The sequence below is a fragment of the Gopherus evgoodei genome, chromosome 11 (assembly GCF_007399415.2).
Source record: "Gopherus evgoodei ecotype Sinaloan lineage chromosome 11, rGopEvg1_v1.p, whole genome shotgun sequence".
Classification (NCBI taxonomy): Eukaryota; Metazoa; Chordata; order Testudines; family Testudinidae; genus Gopherus; species Gopherus evgoodei.
In genome coordinates, this window is record NC_044332.1 from 13018596 (window position 1) to 13038198 (window position 19603).

The 19603-nt window shown below is 46.6% G+C and overlaps 1 protein-coding gene across 1 annotated transcript in view; it reads right to left on the reverse strand.

Annotated features, from left to right (window-relative positions):
- Positions 1 to 19603, reverse strand: part of SPAG16 (sperm associated antigen 16) — an 844823-nt gene that overhangs the window by 539921 nt on the left and 285299 nt on the right.

The following is a 19603-nucleotide window of genomic DNA, read 5'->3' on the forward strand; positions in this document are numbered from 1 at the left end:
TATCTATCAGCTTCAGAGAGATAAAATTCCGGATCCTTTTCCAGAGATGAATGCAATACAGGAACAACTATCAGCTATTCATATTCCATAAAGCTTTTCCAGTACTACTGCTGATTTACATATGCCTGAACAGAATGTAACCAGGAAATGTGTATCATCTGGGAGGTCATTCTGCAATGGAGGAGTGAAGCAAATCTAGGAGTAATGAAAATACAAATGCGAGATGGATATCACAGGAAAAGAAGCCATTTTTTTAAAAGAACCCTTGTGTGACCAAACTATTTGTGGGCACCAAAAGAAGCTGATTTTCTGAATCTTACGTGAATTTTGAAGATCAACACTGTACATGAATTGATGAACAGAATTATCAGAAGTCAGAAGCTGCCCATAGAGCAATTAAATATCTTCACTCATTAATGTGAGCAAGTTTCTTGAATGTGACGAGATCACAATCATGGAGGACAGGGCCGTCCATAGGATTATGCGGCCCTATGCAGTATTATTAAACTGGTGCCCCTATGCCTGACGGCAACCTGAGCTCACATTTGTATTTTAGATAAGGGTGGTCTTTTGAAGTATTTATTTAAAACACTATATGTCTGAAGATCCAAGCATTTAAGGCTAAAGATGAATACTCAGACTGTGCATCTAAAAATCTATGCAAGGATTTTTTAGAGATGTGTTTATAATCTTCAGCAACACACTAATGAAATACTTTTAAAGCAAAATTTTAAACTAAGGTCCTGTAGACTAACATGTTCTGAGTAAATATAACAGTCATGCACAACTGTTTTTGTCAGTAAATTCAGAAACTGACAGTATATACCTGGGAGTTGGCAAATGCTTGTTAAATGGCTTCTTTACCACTTGAATGGTCAGGGTTGTGCTAATGGGACTGGCAGGCTGGAAGGCTTTTTCACTTCTAAGTACTAGATCCCCTCTGGAGGAAGACTCACTAGGCTGCAGCAGCTAGCTGTGGTGAGAGCCTGCAGGAAGGGTCAGAACAGGGACAGGAACAGGCGGGACGGTGGCCAGATACTTCCACCTTTTCATGTTCTCTATATGTATAAATATCTTCTTACTGTGAGCAGGGCCGATGCAATCATTCAGGCAAACTAGGCGGTCGCCTAGGGCGCCTAGTGGTTGGGGGTGCCTAAAAGCCCCCTCAGGCGAGGAGGTGGAGGTGAGCTGGGGGGGGCGCGTGGAGAGGGTTGCCCGAAATAACGAGGCACAGAGGAACCGCTCCCTGCCCCAGCTCTCCTCCGCTCTGCCTCCTCCGCTGAGCACACAGCCCAGCTCTAAGTCTCCTCCATCAGCGCCGCAAGCCTGGGCGGGGAGGAGAATTAGAGCAGCGCCGACGTGCTCAGTGGAGGAGGCGGAGGCGAGGTGAGCCGGGGCGGGCTACCCAGGCAGGCTTAGTTTCCACAGGAGGTCTTCTCAGACAGGGTTAGCTGCTGGGGGAGGGGAGGGAAGGGGGAAAGTCTCCCCAGGCTGGGTTAGCTGCCGGGGGAGGGGGGAAGGGGGGAAGTCTCCCCAGGCAGGGTTAGCTGCTGGGGGGGAGGAGGAAGTCTCCCCAGGCTGGGTTAGTTGCCATGGAGGGACGGCGGGGAGGGGTTAGCTGTCGCAGTGGGGGGGTAGCGGCTGCAGGGGGGGGCTTCTCGGGTGGGGGGCTGAGTTAGCTGCCGTGGGGGGGGAACGGGGTTAGCTGGGGGGGGTGCAAGGTGGAAGTTTCGCCTAGGGCGTGAAACTTCCTTGCATCAGCCCTGACTGTGAGTTCCATTCTATGCATCCAATTAAGTGGGCTGTAGCCCACGAAAGCTTATGCTCAAATAAATTTGTTAGTCTCTAAGGTACCACAAGTACTCCTGTTCTTTTTATAAGACCCAGGAGTGCCCCAAATTTTCAGGTGCCCTACACAGCCGCATATGCTGCCTATGCCTGAGGATAGCCCTGATGGAGGAACTTCTGGGAATTAATTGTGGTGCTTAATAATGACCACAGACCAAGAGCTGTACTGAACCCAAAGCCCATGTCATAAAGGAAAGGTCCAATAAGCCACTGTTTATTCCGTGCTGAAAAGTCAGGACCAGCAGGTAGTTAGATGTAAGAAAGCTGTCTGAGACCTGAGCTCTAACAGAATGGTATAAGAATCCATTTCCATTGACCCTTTAAAACTCACTTAACACCACAGTACACCAAAAAACAGAGCACGGGTTGCTACTATTATTATGTATTTGTATCACTGTAGTACCTTGAAGCCCTACTCATGGACTACAACCCCATTGTACACCCCAAGAAAATTACTAAATTAAAAAAATATTTTACCAAGAGGAGTGTATCAGGCTTGCAGCATGAGAGGGTTTCTGTCTGCCAATGAAGACATGGTACCCAAAACAAACAAAGCTGACATGGCCAAAGACAAAAGTCAATTGGCTACAAAACCTGGTTTCAGAACATTAGTGTCAGATTCAAAGAACTGACCTATGTCCCAAGATTCCGTTTGTGATGACAGAAGTTGCTGATTTTGCAGGACGGAGACATTGTGCAGGAAGCTAGATTAGGAAAGACCAGAGAGGGCATGACATAACTGCAGTGATGAACAATATGGGAAACACAGTAGAAACAACATCAGAATCAAGATGAACCTGCAAGATGAAGCAAGAGGAAATCTAATTCATTATGAGCAAACTTTGATTAATGTTCCCATTCCCTCAATGCAGGGCTGGTAAGAAAATAAGTCAGTTGCAAAGTTTCACAATTACCTATAAAGAGATATAATTCTGGAAACAGTTAGGGAGTAACCTGAACTTTTATTCCAAGGCCAGAAGCTTCAGTTTTACAGACTAATCTCCTTTTAGCCTGGGTCCAGCAATCTCACCCCCTGTAGTTACAGTTCTTTGTTCCAGTTTTCTTCAAGTATACTGGAGGGTAGAGAGGCTCCTTCTTTAGCCAGCTGAAAACAAAATGGAGGGGGCTCTCTTGGGTTTCAATAGATTTTCTCTTCTGGGTGGAGACCCCTCTCCTCACTCCAATGCAAATCCAGCTCTGAGATGGAGTTCTGGAGTCACCTGGGCAAGTCACATGTCGATGCATGACTCACAGTCTTTACAGGCAGAAGCCATTGTCCACATGGTATCTTGTATGTCTCCAGGAAGACTTCTGATGTGGATTGGAGCCTTCCAAGATGCATTGTTCCCTAAGTACTTCCTGAGCAGGTACTTAACCTTGTGAATTCCTTCCTAAAGAAGCTGACCAAATGCCTCACAAAGCTTACTTTGAAATCAAGCCAATATACAGCCAATATTCTTAACCTCAAGTACAAAATGATATATGTGTACAAATAGGATGAATAAATATAGTAGACCATAGCCTTTACAGAGATAAGTTACATGGCACAGGCAGCACAAAACATATTCCAGTTATGTCATACTCCCATAAAGCCTAATGGGAGGTACCATCACAATTAAAATTTTTAGTATGCAGAAATGAATTCAGATGGTGAATGTATCATCCAGATTTACTGGGGTGAAGAGAAGTTCAGCAAAGAATATATAATTAATAGTATCCATGTATCAGTTATTACCCTGGACCACCAGCTACAATTATAGCAATTACTCGAATAGTTCAGCACACTTCTGAACCACTCACCATATCCTTTAATAAGTTCAAAACCTAATTATGTAGGAACTCTCAACTAATTCAGTTTGGTCACACAAAACAGGAATAGAGTATTTTGCTTAAACGCTTATTTTCACAAACATTACTGTAAACAGACAGACAGACAGACAGCAACACACACACACACACCATTTGTCCTGCAGCAACAGTGCCATCTGGATATTCCACGTTGCAAATACGGTGCTTTTGGCATACAAGGGAAAGCTACTGGCCACACCACTACTGAACCATTTCCCTTGATTATCCTACTTATCCATGGAACTACAAATACCACTGGAATCAGACATCCAAAGTATGCCAAATCAAATTGACATCAATAGAAGCTCTGTGAGTGAAACAAATATAGAATATAGTGCACCACATAATTCTACAGCACAGAGTGAGGGCATTGCCTTAAGCTGCATATTTGTATCAAGGATTTTTATGGACATACTCAGATGCTTTAAATATTGATTTGCCATAACAGTGTGGGCAGGGGTGAAGCTGTGCTGGTACAATGCCAAATTCATCATGCTTGGCCATCTTGAGCTATAGATTATTGTCATAAAGAGATAGCTAAGGGTTAATGTCTCTTTCACCTGCAAAGAGTGAACAAACAACACCTGACTAGAGGACCAATCAGGAGACAAGATACTTTAAAATCTGGGTGGAGGGAAGTTTGGGTGTGAGTCCTTTGTTCTTGGGCTGTTCTCTTTCTGGGCTCTGAAAGTGACCACCCAAATCTCCAGGCTCTTTAATCTTCTGTTTCCAATTGTAAGTACAGCAGTAGAAAGACAATATAGGCTTTTACATTGTTTTTCTGTATTTGCAAATGTATAGTCTGCTGGAAATAGTTTAGATTGTATTTTTTCTGGATAAGGCTGTTTATCCATTTTCTATAAGCTAAAAGACCCTGTACTGTTTACCATCTAAACTGCAGAGATAAACCTTTTACTTTTTTTTCTTTCTTTTTTTATTAAAAGCTTTGCTTTAAGACCTGTTTGATTTTTTTTTCTCCTAGTTAAGGCTCGAAGGAAGGGAGTCTGCACTCACCAGGGAATTGGTGGGGGGAAGGGAAAGAGAGCAGGGAGGGAAAGGTAAATTTCCTCTTTGTGTTAGATTCAGGGAACTTGAGTCTGTATTGCCTCTGGGAGAAGAGGGAAGAAAAACCTGCTCTCGGCGTTTATCCGTGTATCTCTCTCCGGGGAAGAAGGGAGGGGCAGTGGTGATTCAAGGATTTGAATTACGGTGATCTCCTAGGGTACCCAGAGTGGGAAAGATCTGGGAGGAGGTAAAGAGGGGGAAGGGAATGGTTTATTTCCCTTTGTTGTGAGACTCAAGGAATCTGGGTCTTGGGGGTCCCCAGGGAAGGGTTTGGGGACACCAGAGTCTATCAGGTGCTCTACTTAAGTCCTGATTGGTGGCAGCCTATCAGATCTAAGGTGGTAATTAAGCTAAGGGGAATTCATGCTAGTACCCATAGTTTGGATGCAAAGGTCCAGATTTGGAAAGAATACTATGACATGTTGGCAGTGTGTGGGATAGTAGAATCCAAAAGCCAGTAAAATTATTAATTTTCTTTTCTCTGTTAGCTGCTTGTAAGCAGAGAGAAGGGGTTTTTTTTTTTAAACCTACAGCCAGAAATTTTTTTTTCCTTGCTCCGTCTGGCTGTGCATAGAAATTGCCTCAGGCAGGGCCCTTAAGTTTAACGAGGGTCATTTGTTAAACAATAGAACTCCAGCTGTGAGTCAACTACACCAGCAGAACACATATGCAAATTAAAAGTTTTTTTTGTTTCTAAGTTATCAAGAAAGGACTTAAAAAAGCCTCGGTTGCTAAGCCAACCCCAGGAGACAACAGAGAGCCAGCAGTTCAGACAATAAACACCGGAGGGCACCCCAACACAAGAAAACAGGAACCATGACTTCCAGGACAAAACTGAATGCAGAGAAACAAATCAAAGAAGCAGACCACAGGCGACAAATGGAAAAAAGAGAAAAAGAGGTGGAGCTGAAAGAAAGGGAAGAAAACATCAAACTGGCAGCCTACAAAAGAGAACACGCAGCCAAAGATGCAACCCGCCAACGAGAGAGGGAGAAGCACCAACAAGAAATGGAAAAACAACAAAAACAGAGTGAAGAGAGGGAAAAAGAAAGAAAGCATGAAATGTACTTGGCGCGGGCCAGGCAGGATGCTCCAGCCAGTCCTAACAACCCTGCGCCAATGATTGTTCCACATCACAAGAAATTTCCCACCTACAAGGCAGGTGATGACACTGAGGCCTTCTTAGAAAATTTTGAAAGGGCCTGCCTTGGGTACTGCATCTCTGAAGACCAGTACATGGTAGAACTGAGGCCACAGCTCAGAGGACCCTTAGCAGAGGTGGCGGCTGAAATGCCTAAGGAGAACATGAACGATTATAAACTTTTTCAAACCAAGGCCAGATACAGAATGGGGATAACACCTGAACATGCCCGTCGGCGGTTCAGAACCCTAAAATGGAAACCAGATGTGTCATTCCCGCAACACGCCTACCACATTGCAAAGAATTATGAGGCCTGGATATCAGGAACATAGGTTAAGAATATGGACGAGCTGCACCTCCTGATACAAATGGAGCAGTTCTTAGATGGTGTTCCTGAGGAAATAGAGAGGTACATCCTAGATGGAAAACCCAAAACGGTAATCGAGGCGGGGGAGATTGTAGCCAAATGGATGGAAGTGGCAGAAAAGAAAAAAGCTACTGTCAAGGGGAACGAATACCCCAGAGAGCACACTGACAATAAACCCTACAACCAAGGGCAACCAAAGACCCCACTTACAACCCAATGAAAGCCACAGACGCCCTATTCTTCCACCTCACCAGTCTCCAGTAACCCACCTCGACCCAATGACCAGTCAGCCGGAAGATGCTTTAAGTGTAATGAACTGGGACATATAAAGGCCAACTGCCCAAAGAACCCAAACTGAGTGCAAGTCATTACACCACCATCACACCAAAGATCCCCAGGCCCAGATGCCTCTCAAATACCCTTGGAGCGAAGGGAAATTTTGAGAGTGGACGGAAAGAAGGTTACCGCGTGGAGAGACACAGGGGCACAAGTGTCAGCTATCCACCAATCCTTCGTCGACCCCAAATTCATCAACCCAAAGGCCCAAGTGATAATTTACCCCTTCATGTCACAAGCTGTAGACTTGCCTACAGCTGAACTGCCTGTCCAGTACAGAGGCTGGTCAGGAATGTGGACTTTTGCAGTCTATGACAATTATTCCATCCCCATGCTACTGGGGGAAGACTTGGCCAACCAGGTGAAGCGGGCCAAGAGAGTGGGAATGGTTACACGCAGCCAAACTGGGCAAGCTTCCCGACCCATTCCTGTTCCTGAGCCATCCACAGAGGCCTCGTCTGTGTTACCAGAGACCCAGACAGAGGTAGTGGACCCGGATCCCTGCCAACAACTGCCAGCCACACTGTAGCCAGCCACAGTGCCTCCAGTCCTAGACCAGGAACTGGAAAAGCAGCCAGCACCAGAACCATTGCCAGCACTGACGCCAGCGCTTGCAAACCCATCTTCAACCCCAACGCCAGAGGGCGCCAGCGAGCCTGAACTGGCAGAAGCAGCAGACAACCACACCCAAGAGGCTCAGCCCGAGCCTGAAATACCCCCTGGTGCACCAGCAGAAAGCGGTTTACCAGCAACGAAAACAACCCCACCACCTACATCGCTTCCAGAGGGACCAAGCCCAAGTCCACAGTCCAAAGAAGAACTGGTGTCTCCAGACTCAAGGGAACCATTCCAGACTGAGCAGGAAGCAGATGACAGCCTTCAGAAAGCTTGGGCGGCGGCACAGAGCATCCCACCGCCTCTCAGCTCTTCTAATCGATCCCGGTTTATTGTAGAACAAAGACTTTTATACAAGGAGACTCTTTCTGGTGGACACCAGGAAGACTGGCATCCGTAAAAACAGTTAGTGGTTCCAGCTAAGTACCAGGAAAAGCTCTTAAGCTTAGCCCATGATCATCCTAGTGGCCATGCTGGGGTGAACAGAACCAAAGACCGGTTGGGGAAGTCCTTCCACTGGGAGGGGATGGGCAAGGACGTTGTCAAGTATCTCCGGACTTGTGAGGTATGCCAAAGAGTGGGAAAGCCCCAAGACCAAGTCAAGGCCCCTCTCCAGCCACTCCCCATAATTGAGGTCCTATTTCAGCGAGTAGCTGTGGATATTCTGGGTCCTTTCCCAAAAAAGACACCCAGAGGAGAGCAGTACATACTGAATTTTGTGGACTTTGCTACCTGAGGCCGGAAGCAGTAGCTCTAGGCAACACCAGGGCTAACGCTGTGTGCCAGGCCCTAACAGACATTTTTGCCAGGGTAGGTTGGCCCTCAGACATCTTTACAGATTCAGGATCTAATTTCCTGGCAGGGACCATGAATGAACTGTGGGAAACTCATGGGATGAACCACTTAGTTGCCACCCCGTACCACCATCAAACCAATGGCCTGGTGGAAAGGTTTAATGGAACTTTGGGGGCCTTGATACGTAAATTCGTCAATGAACACTCCAATAACTGGGACCTAGTGTTGCAGCAGTTGCTTTTTGCCTACAGGGCTGTACCACATCCCAGTTTAGGGTTTTCACCGTTTGAACTTGTGTATGGTCACGAGGTTAAGGGGCCATTACAGTTGGTGAAGCAGCAATAGGAGGGGTTTACGCCTTCTCCAGGGACTAACATTCTGGACTTTGTAAGCAACCTACAAAACACCCTCCGACACTCTTTAGCTCTTGCTAAAAAAAACCTAAAGGATGCTCAAAAAGAGCAAAAGGCCTGTGTTATAACCTTATTCCCAGATTTGGACCTTAGCGTCCAAAATATGGGGGTTAGCATGAAAGCCTCCAAGCTTAGTTACCAGCTTGGACCTGGTACTTGCTGCCACCACCCAAAAAATTAGAGTGTTTTGGGGCACTCTGGTCCCCCTGAAAAACCTTCCCTGGGGACCCCAAGACCCAAATCCCTTGAGTCTCACAACAAAGGGAAATAATCCTGTTTTCCTTCCCCCCTCCAGGTGCTCCTGGAGAGATACACAGACACAAGCTCTGTGAAACTACACAGAGTGATTCCCCCTCTCCGTTCCCCAGTCCTGGGAACAAAAAGGACTTTCCTATTCCCCAGAGGGAATGCAAAATCAGGCTAGCCAATTCAACACACACAGACCTCCCCTGATTTCTTCCTCCCACCAATTCCCTGGTGAGTACAGACTCAATTTCCCTGAAGTAAAGAAAAACTCCAACAGGTCTTAAAAGAAAGCTTTATATAAAAAAGAAAGAAAAAATACAAATGTTCTCTCTGTATTAAGATGATACAACACAGGGTCAATTGCTTAAAAGAATATTGAATAAACAGCCTTATTCAAAAAGAATACAAATCAAAGCACTCCAGCACTTATATTCATGCAAATACCAAAGAAAAGAAACCATAGAACTTACTATCTGATCTCTTTGTCCTTACACTTAGAAACAGAAGACTAGAAAATAGAACTACTTCTCCAAAGCTCAGAGACAGCAGGCAGACAGACACAAAAGACTCAGAGACACAATTCCCTCCACCCAAAGTTGAAAAAATCCAGTTTCCTGATTGGTTCTCTGGTCAGGTGTTCCAGGTGAAAGAGACATTAACCCTTAGCTATCTGTTTATGACACGCCCCCCAAATTGCAGACAGTGGGGAAGCTCACTGGCGGCAATTTCCTTCTAGAACTTGAAAATAACCAGGGTAATACAACACATGCACCTTTACATATACCACTAAGTATATAACTAACAGACTTTTACATTTTAAGAACACTTTTTAACTACTGGATTCTGGGAAACTCTCACGGGAGAGTGCATCAGCAACTTTGTTAGAAGCTCCTGTGATGTGTTGAATTTCAAAATCAAAATCTTGGAGAGCTAAACTCCAACGAAGAAGTTTCTTGTTGTTCCCCTTGGCAGTATGAAGCCACTTTAGTGCAGCATGGTCAGTTTGTAGTTGGAACCGCCGTCCCCAAACATATGGGCGTAGCTTTTCCAGGGCGTACACAATGGCATAGCATTCCTTTTCACTGACTGACCAGTGACTTTCCCTCTTAGACAGTTTCTTGCTGAGAAACACGACAGGATGGAAGTTGTGATCTGTTGCTTCCTGCATGAGCACTGCTCCTATACCACGCTCAGATGCATCTGTGGTTACTAGGAATGGCTTGTCAAAATCCGGGGCCCTGAGTACAGGGTCAGACATGAGTGTTGCCTTAAGTTGGGTAAAGGCCTTTTGACACTCATTAGTCCACTTAACTGCATTTGGCTGGGTCTTTTTGGTCAGGTCGGTCAATGGGGCAGCGATTTGGCTGTAGTGTGGTACAAATCGCCTGTAGTATCCGGCCAAGCCTAAGAAGGATTGGACCTGTTTCTTTGACCTTGGGACAGGCCACTTTTGGATAGCATCCACCTTGGCCTGTAGGGGGTTTATGGTTCCTCGACCCACCTGGTGCCCCAGGTAAGTCACTCTGTTTTGGCCTATTTGACACTTTTTGGCCTTAACAGTTAGTCCTGCCTGCCTGATGCGCTCAAAGACCTTTTCCAGGTGGAGTAGGTGTTCGGGCCAGGAGTCTGAAAAAATGGCCACATCATCGAGGTAGGCAACTGCAAATTCTCCCAGTCCAGCTAGTAGACCGTCTACCAGCCTCTGGAAGGTGGCGGGTGCATTTCGAAGGCCGAAAGGAAGGACATTGAATTCATACACCCCCGCATGGGTGACGAATGCTGACCTCTCCTTGGCAGGTTCATCTAGTGGTACTTGCCAGTACCCCTTGGTTAAGTCTATTGTAGAGATGAACTGGGCACGTCCCAACTTTTCCAATAGCTCATCGGTACGTGGCATTGGATAGTTGTCCGGACGAGTTACAGCATTTAGCTTACGATAGTCCACGCAGAAGCGTATTTCCCCATCTGGTTTGGGTACCAGAACCACTGGAGATGCCCATGCACTGGTAGATGGGCGGATTATACCCATCTGTAGCATGTTCTGGATCTCCCGTTCTATAGCAGCTTGGGCATGAGGAGACACCCGGTAGGGTGGGGTTCTGATTGGGTGAGCATTACCTGTATCAATGGAGTGGTATGCCCGTTCAGTCCGTCCTGGGGTGGCTGAGAACAATGGGGCGAAGCTAGTGCACAGCTCCTTGATTTGTTGCCGCTGCAGACGTTCCAGGGTGGTTGAGAGGTTCACCTCTTCCACGCCACCGTCTTTTTTCCCGTCGTAGTAGACACCGTCAGGCCACTCAGCATCATCTCCCTGGACTGTAAACTGACAAACCTGTAAGTCTCTGGAATAGAAAGGCTTGAGAGAATTAACATGGTACACTTTAGGCTTTAGTGAGGAATTGGGAAATGCTATGAGGTAGTTCACAGCTCCCAGGCGCTCTTGGACCGTGAATGGCCCTTCCCATGATGCTTCCATCTTATGGGCCTGCTGCGCCTTCAAGACCATAACCTGGTCTCCTACCTTGAAGGAACGTTCTCTGGCATGTCTGTCATACCAGGCCTTTTGCTCTTCTTGAGCATCCTTTAGGTTCTCTCTAGCAAGGGCTAAAGAGTGTCGGAGGGTGCTTTGTAGGTTGCTTACAAAGTCCAGAATGTTAGTTCCTGGAGAAGGCGTAAACCCCTCCCATTGCTGCTTCACCAACTGTAATGGCCCCTTAACCTCGTGACCATACACAAGTTCAAATGGTGAAAACCCTAAACTGGGATGTGGTACAGCCCTGTAGGCAAACAGCAACTGCTGCAACACTAGGTCCCAATTATTGGAGAATTCGTTGATGAATTTTCGTATCATGGCCCCCAAAGTTCCATTGAACCTTTCCACCAGGCCATTGGTTTGATGGTGGTACGGGGTGGCAACCAAGTGATTCACCCCATGAGTTTCCCACAGTTTTTCCATGGTCCCTGCCAGGAAATTAGACCCTGAATCTGTAAGGATGTCGGAGGGCCAACCTACCCTGGCAAAGATGTCTGTTAGGGCCAGGCACACAGTGGTAGCCCTGATGTTGCCTAGAGCTACTGCTTCTGGCCATCGGGTAGCAAAGTCCACTAAAGTCAGTACATACTGCTTTCCTCTGGGCGTCTTTTTTGGGAAAGGGCCCAGAATATCCACAGCTACTCGCTGAAATGGGACCTCAATTATGGGGAGTGGCTGGAGAGGGGCCTTGACCTGGTCTTGAGGCTTACCCACTCTTTGGCATACCTCACAAGACCGGACATACTTGGCAACATCCTTGCCCATCCCCTCCCAGTGGAAGGACTTCCCCAACCGGTCCTTGGTTCTGTTCACCCCAGCATGGCCACTGGGATGATCATGGGCTAAGCTTAAGAGCTTCTCCCGGTACTTAGTTGGAACCACCAACTGTTTTTTGCGGCTGCCATTCTTCCCGGTGTCCACCAGAAAGAATTTCCTTGTATAAAAGTCCTTGGTCTATAACAAACCGGGATCGATTAGAAGAGCTGAGAGGCGGTGGGGTGCTCCGTGCCGCCGCCCACGCTTTCTGAAGGCTGTCATCTGCTTCCTGCTCAGCCTGGAACTGTTCCCTTGAGGCTGGGGTCACCAGTTCTTCCTCAGACTGTGGACTTGGGCTTGGTCCCTCTGGAAGCGATGTAGGTGATGGGGTTGTTTCCGTTGCTGGTGAACCGCTCTCCGCTGGTGCACCTGAGGGTATTTCAGGCTCTGGCTGAGCCTTTTGGGTATGGCTGTCTTTTGCTTCTGCCAGTTCTGGCTTGCTGGCGCCCTCTGGCGTTGAGTTTGAAGATGTGGTTGCACTTGCTGGTGCTGGTTGCTGTTCCAGTTCCGGGCCTGGGACTGGAGATGCTGTGGCTGTTTCAGTGGTAGGCATGGAATCCGGGTCCACTGCCTCTGTCTGGGTCTCTGGTAACACAGACGGGGCCTCTGTGGACGGCTCAGGAACAGGAATGGGTCTGGAAGCTTGCCTGGTTTGGCTACGTGTAACCATTCCCACTCTCTTGGCCCGCCTCACCTGGTTGGCCAAGTCTTCCCCCAGTAGCATGGGGATAGGATAATTGTCATAGACTGCAAAAGTCCACATTCCTGACCAGCCTTTGTACTGGACAGGCAGTTGAGCTGTAGGCAAGTCTACAGCTTGTGACATGAAGGGGTAAATTGTAACTTTGGCCTTTGGGTTGATGAATTTGGGGTCTACGAAGGATTGGTGGATAGCTGACACTTGTGCCCCCGTGTCTCTCCACGCAGTAACCTTCTTTCCGCCCACTCTCAAATTTTCCCTTCGCTCCAAGGGTATTTGAGAGGCATCTGGGCCTGGGGATCTTTGGGGTGATGGTGGTGTAATGAATTGCACTCGCATGGTGTTCTTGGGACAGTTGGCCTTGATATGTCCCAGTTCATTACACTTAAAGCATCTTCCATCTGATGGGTCACTGGGCCGAGGTGAGTTACTGGAGACTGGTGAGGTTGAAGAGTAGGGTATCTGTGGCTTTACTTGGGTGGTATGTAGGGTCTTTGGCTGTCCTCGGTTGTAGGGTTTATGGTCTGTGTGCCCCCTGGGGTAATCGTTCCCCTTGACAGCAGCTTTTTTGCTTTCTGCCAGTTCCATCCATTTGGCTCCAATCTCCCCCGCCTCAGCGATAGTTTTGGGATTTCTATCTTGTATGTACCGTGTGATGTCTTCAGGAACACCATCCAAGAACTGCTCCATTTGTATGAGGAGGTTCACTTCTTCCAAGGTTTGAATGTTGTTTCCTGTTAACCAGGCCTCATAGTTTTTTGCAATGTAGTAGGCGTGTTTGGGAAATGACACCTCTGGTTTCCATTTTTGGGTTCTGAAGCGCCGACGGGCATGATCTGGGGTTATCCCCATCCTGTATCTGGCCTTGGTTTGAAAAAGTTTATAGTCATTCATTTGCAGCTTAGGCATTTCAGCTGCCACCTCTGCTAAAGGTCCACTGAGCTGTGACCTCAATTCTACCATGTACTGGTCTTCGGGGATGTTGTACCCAAGACAGGCTCTTTCAAAATTTTCCAAGAAGGCCTCGGTGTCATCACCTGCCTTGTAGGTGGGAAATTTCCTGTGCTGTGGAGCAATAATTGGCGCCGGGTTGTTAGGGTTGGCTGGCACATGCAGCCCAGCTTTTGCCAAGTCCAGTTCATGTTTTCTCTGTTTTTCCTTTTCTTCATTCTCTTTTTGTTGTTTTTCCATTTCTCGGCGGTGGGCCAACTCTTCTTCTTCTTGCTTCCTTCTGTGGGCCAACTCATCTTCTGCTTGTTTCCTTCGGTAGGCTACCTCTTCTTCTTCTAGTTTTCTTTTGTGTGCTGCCTCTTGGGCTGCCTGTTTGATGCTTTCTTCCTTTTCTTTCATCTCCATCTGTCGCCTGTGTTCAGCTTCTTTGATTTGTTCTTCGGCGTCAATCTTTGCCTTAGAAGTCATGGTTCCTGTTTTCTTGTGTTGGGGTGCCCTCCGGTGTTTATCTTCTGAACTGCAGGCTCTCTGTTGCCTCCTGAAGTCTGCCTAGCAACAGTGCTTTTTTCCTTTTCTCTCTCTAGCTAATGTTCAATGAAGGGAAACCAGAAAAACCACTTTATTTGCATGCATATAAGTGCTGGTACTTGCCTCCTAATGGGAGGGCTATTGCATGACAAAAGACCCTTAACAGTTTGGTAATGGCTTCTTGCTTATTATGCAAGCCACATACTGCCAGAGAGAGCAGGAAAAAAAAATTCTCTCTGGTTCCCTTTTAAAACCAAACTGTTTCTCTCTGCTAAAAAGCCCTCAGCAGAGAAAAGAAAAATATAATATTCCTACTGGCTTCTGGATTCTGTCTAGATCCCACCTACTGCCACCATGTTATAACCTTATTCCCAGATTTGGACCTTAGCGTCCAAAATATGGGGGTTAGCATGAAAGCCTCCAAGCTTAGTTACCAGCTTGGACCTGATACTTGCTGCCACCACCCAAAAAATTAGAGTGTTTTGGGGCACTCTGGTCCCCCTGAAAAACCTTCCCTGGGGACCCCAAGACCCAAATCCCTTGAGTCTCACAACAAAGGGAAATAATCCTGTTTCTCTTCCCCCCTCCAGGTGCTCCTGGAGAGATACACAGACACAAGCTCTGTGAAACTACACAGAGTGATTCCCCCTCTCCGTTCCCCAGTCCTGGGAACAAAAAGGACTTTCCTATTCCCCAGAGGGAATGCAAAATCAGGCTAGCCAATTCAACACACACAGACCTCCCCTGATTTCTTCCTCCCACCAATTCCCTGGTGAGTACAGACTCAATTTCCCTGAAGTAAAGAAAAACTCCAACAGGTCTTAAAAGAAAGCTTTATATAAAAAAGAAAGAAAAAATACAAATGTTCTCTCTGTATTAAGATGATACAACACAGGGTCAATTGCTTAAAAGAATATTGAATAAACAGCCTTATTCAAAAAGAATACAAATCAAAGCACTCCAGCACTTATATTCATGCAAATACCAAAGAAAAGAAACCATAGAACTTACTATCTGATCTCTTTGTCCTTACACTTAGAAACAGAAGACTAGAAAATAGAACTACTTCTCCAAAGCTCAGAGACAGCAGGCAGACAGACACAAAAGACTCAGAGACACAATTCCCTCCACCCAAAGTTGAAAAAATCCAGTTTCCTGATTGGTTCTCTGGTCAGGTGTTCCAGGTGAAAGAGACATTAACCCTTAGCTATCTGTTTATGACAGCCTGGTATGACAAACATACCAGAAAGCGTTCCTTCAAGGTAGGAGACCAGGTTATGGTCTTGAAGGCACAACAGGCCCATAAGATGGAAGCATCATGGGAAGGGCCATTCACGGTCCAAGAGCGCCTGGGAGCTGTTAACTACCTCATACCCTTTCCCAATTGCTCCCTAAAGCCCAGAGTTTACCATGTTAATTCTCTTAAGCCCTTTTATTCCAGAGATTTACAGGTTTGTCAGTTTACAGTCCAGGGAGGAGATGAAGCTGAGTGGCCTGATGGTATCTACTACGAAGGGAAAAAAGACGGTGGCGTGGAAGAGGTGAACCTCTCCACAACCCTGGAACATCTGCACTGGCAACAAATCAAGGAGCTTTGCACTAGCTTCACCCCATTGTTCTCAGCCACCCCAGGATGGACTGAATGGGCATACCACTCCATTGACACAGGTAATGCTCACCCAATTAGAACCCCTACCGAGTGTCTCCTCACGCCCAAGCTGCTATAGAACGGGAGATCCAGAACATGCTACAGATGGGTATAATCCGCTCATCTACCAGTGCATGGGCATCTCCAGTGGTTCTGGTACCCAAACCAGATGGGGAAATACGCTTTTGCGTGGACTACCGTAAGCTAAATGTGGTAACTCATCCAGACAATTATCCAATGCCACGCACCAATGAGCTATTGGAGAAGTTGGGACGTGCCCAATTCATATCTACAGTAGACTTAACCAAGGGGTACTGGCAAGTACCGCTAGACGAACCTGCCAAGGAAAGGTCAGCATTCATCACCCATGCGGGGGTGTATGACTTTAATGTACTTCCTTTCGGGCTGCGAAATGCACCGCCACCTTCCAAAGGCTGGTAGATGGTCTACTAGCAGGACTGGGCGAATATGCAGTTGCCTACCTCGATGATGTGGCCATCTTTTCTGACTCCTGGCCCGAACACCTAGATAAGGTCTTTGAGCACATCAGGCAGGCCGGACTAACTGTTAAGGCCAAAAAGTGTCAAATAGGCCAAAACAGAGTAACTTACCTGGGACACCAGGTGCGTCGAGGAACCATAAACCCCCTACAGGCCAAGGTGGATGCTATCCAAAAGTGACCTGTCCCAAAGTCAAAAAAACAGGTCCAATCCTTCTTAGGCTTGGCCGGATATTACAGGCGTTTTGTACCACACTACAGCCAAATCGCTGCCCCACTGACCGACCTGACCAAAAAGACCCAGCCGACTGTGGTCAAGTGGACTAATGAGTGTCAAAAGGCCTTTACCCAGCTTATGGCAACGCTCATGTCTGACCCTGTGCTAATGGCCCCGGACTTTGACAAGCCTTTCCTAGTAACCACAGATGCATCTGAGCATGGTATAGGAGCAGTTCTCATGCAGGAAGGACCGGATCACAACTTCCATCCTGTCGTGTTTCTCAGCAAGAAACTGTCTGAGAGAGAAAGCCACTGGTCAGTCAGTGAAAAGGAATGCTACGCCATTGTGTATGCCCTGGAAAAGCTACGCCCATACGTTTGGGGCCGGCGGTTCCAGCTACAAACTGACCATGCTGCGCTAAAGTGGCTTCATACTGCCAAAGGGAACAACAAAAAACTTCTTTGATGGAGTTTAGCTCTCCAAGATTTTGATTTTGAAATTCAACACATTTCAGGAGCTTCTAACAAAGTAGCTGATGCACTCTCCCGTGAGAGTTTCCCAGAATCCACAGGTTAAAAATTGTTCTTAAAATGTAGAAAGTCTTGTAGTTTACATACATAGTAGTATATGTAAAGGTGCATGTGTTCTATTAATCTGTTTATTCTAAAGTTCTAGGAAGAAATCGCCACCAGTGATGTTCCCCACTGTCTGTGATTTGGGGGGCGTGTCATAAACAGATAGCTAAGGGTTAATGTCTCTTTCACCTGGAAAGGGTTAACAAACAACACCTGACTAGAGGACCAATCAGGAGACAAGATACTTTAAAATCTGGGTGGAGGGAAGTTTGAGTGTGAGTCCTTTGTTCTTGGGCTGTTCTCTTTCTGGGCTCTGAGAGTGACCACCCAAATCTCCAGGCTCTTTAATCTTCTGTTTCCAATTGTAAGTACAGCAATAGAAAGACAATTTAGGCTTTTACATTGTTTTTCTGTATTTGCAAATGTATAGTCTGCTGGAAATAGTTTAGATTGTATTTTTTCTGGATAAGGCTGTTTATCCATTTTCTATAAGCTAAAAGACCCTGTACTGTTTACCATCTAAACTGCAGAGATAAACCTTTTACTTTTTTTTCTTTCTTTTTTTATTAAAAGCTTTGCTTTAAGACCTGTTTGATTTTTTTTTCTCCTAGTTAAGGCTCGAAGGAAGGGAGTCTGCACTCACCAGGGAATTGGTGGGGGGAAGGGAAAGAGAGCAGGGAGGGAAAGGTAAATTTCCTCTTTGTGTTAGATTCACGGAACTTGAGTCTGTATTGCTTCTGGGAGAAGAGGGAAGAAAAACCTGCTCTCGGCGTTTATCCGTGTATCTCTCTCCGGGGAAGAAGGGAGGGGGCAGTGGTGATTCAAGGATTTGAATTACGGTGATCTCCTAGGGTACCCAGGATGGGAAAGATCTGGGAGGAGGTAAAGAGGGGGAAGGGAATGGTTTATTTCCCTTTGTTGTGAGACTCAAGGAATCTGGGTCTTGGGGGTCCCCAGGGAAGGGTTTGGGGACACCAGAGTCTATCAGGTGCTCTACTTAAGTCCTGATTGGTGGCAGCCTATCAGATCTAAGCTGGTAATTAAGCTAAGGGGAATTCATGCTAGTACCCATTTTTTGGACGCAAAGGTCCAGATTTGGGAAAGAATACTATGACAATTATGTGTTTGGTCTTGGAGAAAATTACTGCTTAGAGATTCCCGCACCTCCAGACCTCAGTCTGACTGTAAGCAATAGGAGGCAAAGTTTGCCATTCTCTGTGTATCTGAAGCTGCAGATGAAACCATTCACAACTTTTCCTGCAGGCAGGGTAAGATCTCGGTCTACAATAAGGAATCATGTTATTGAAGTAGAGTAAATACTGCATATAGAGAGTTTAAGTTATTAAAAAAAAATAGAAACAGTTTCCACCGTAACAAATGTTTACTTCTGCTTACGTTTACCTTAGGGCCAAGCTTTAGATCCCAAACAGCTACTCTTGCCATGTTTTTCGGCAGTGAAAGTCTTTCTAAACAATGCAATCTTAACTTTTGTACTGTTTTTTTTTATAAAAGTCTCATTAATGTTAATAAATCTGAAGAGCTAACACAACACTCTGCTGCAGTATAGTAAACGAAATTCATTTGTAATATATAGGGCTAGACTGTGCCTGTCCATTACAGCTCAGCACAAGATGGAGAGTGAAGAGGGAGCCACATTGCAGCAAACATCCTAGAAGAAACTGTATGCTGGAATTCTTTGGGTGTTTCAGGGAATGTGCAGTACAACAGCTCTGCCCCTTTTTTTGCATGCATTTCTTACGCTGCCCTCTGCACCTTGTCAGCTCTGGTGATGCACCATCTAACCCTTCATCCTCTTTTTCACACAGAGAGGTCACCACTAGAAGGAAAAGGGAGGAGAGGAAAGCCAAGAAAAGCTAAATTTGTGTGCTTGACTGTACTGTCTGTAAAAGGGGCAATTCCTGCAAATATAACTCCCTGGTTCAGTGTGTTCATCCTCTAGTAGCTGGTCAATAGAGGACAACAGCCTATTCTTACACTGGCTAATGTATTATCATTCTTATTTGCAATAAATTAGCACCTGGGAGCATTGCGCGAGGTGTTGAACAAACACAGAACAAAAAGACTGCCCCTGAGCCAAAGAATAATTACTCCATCAGGGAGGAGGGCAGTGGGGGGGAGGGGGCAAGTGGGGCAATTTGCCCCAAGCCCTGGGCCCCACAGGGGCCCCACGAGCCCTGGCCCGGCAGCGGTCCAGGTCTTCACCAGCATTTCGGTGGCAGGGGCCCTTCAGTGCTGCCGAACACGTGGAGTGACTGAAGGGCCCCTCACCGCTGAAATGCCACCAAAGACCTGGACCACCGCCGGGTGATTACAAATGCCACAGCTCCCCCACTTTGCCCTAGGCCCCCTGAATCCTCTGGGTGGCCCTGTACTCCATTAGCTTAAGTGGTAGAGGCCTGTTCTGAAAGTCCATGGTTCAAACCTTGCTGATATCCCAT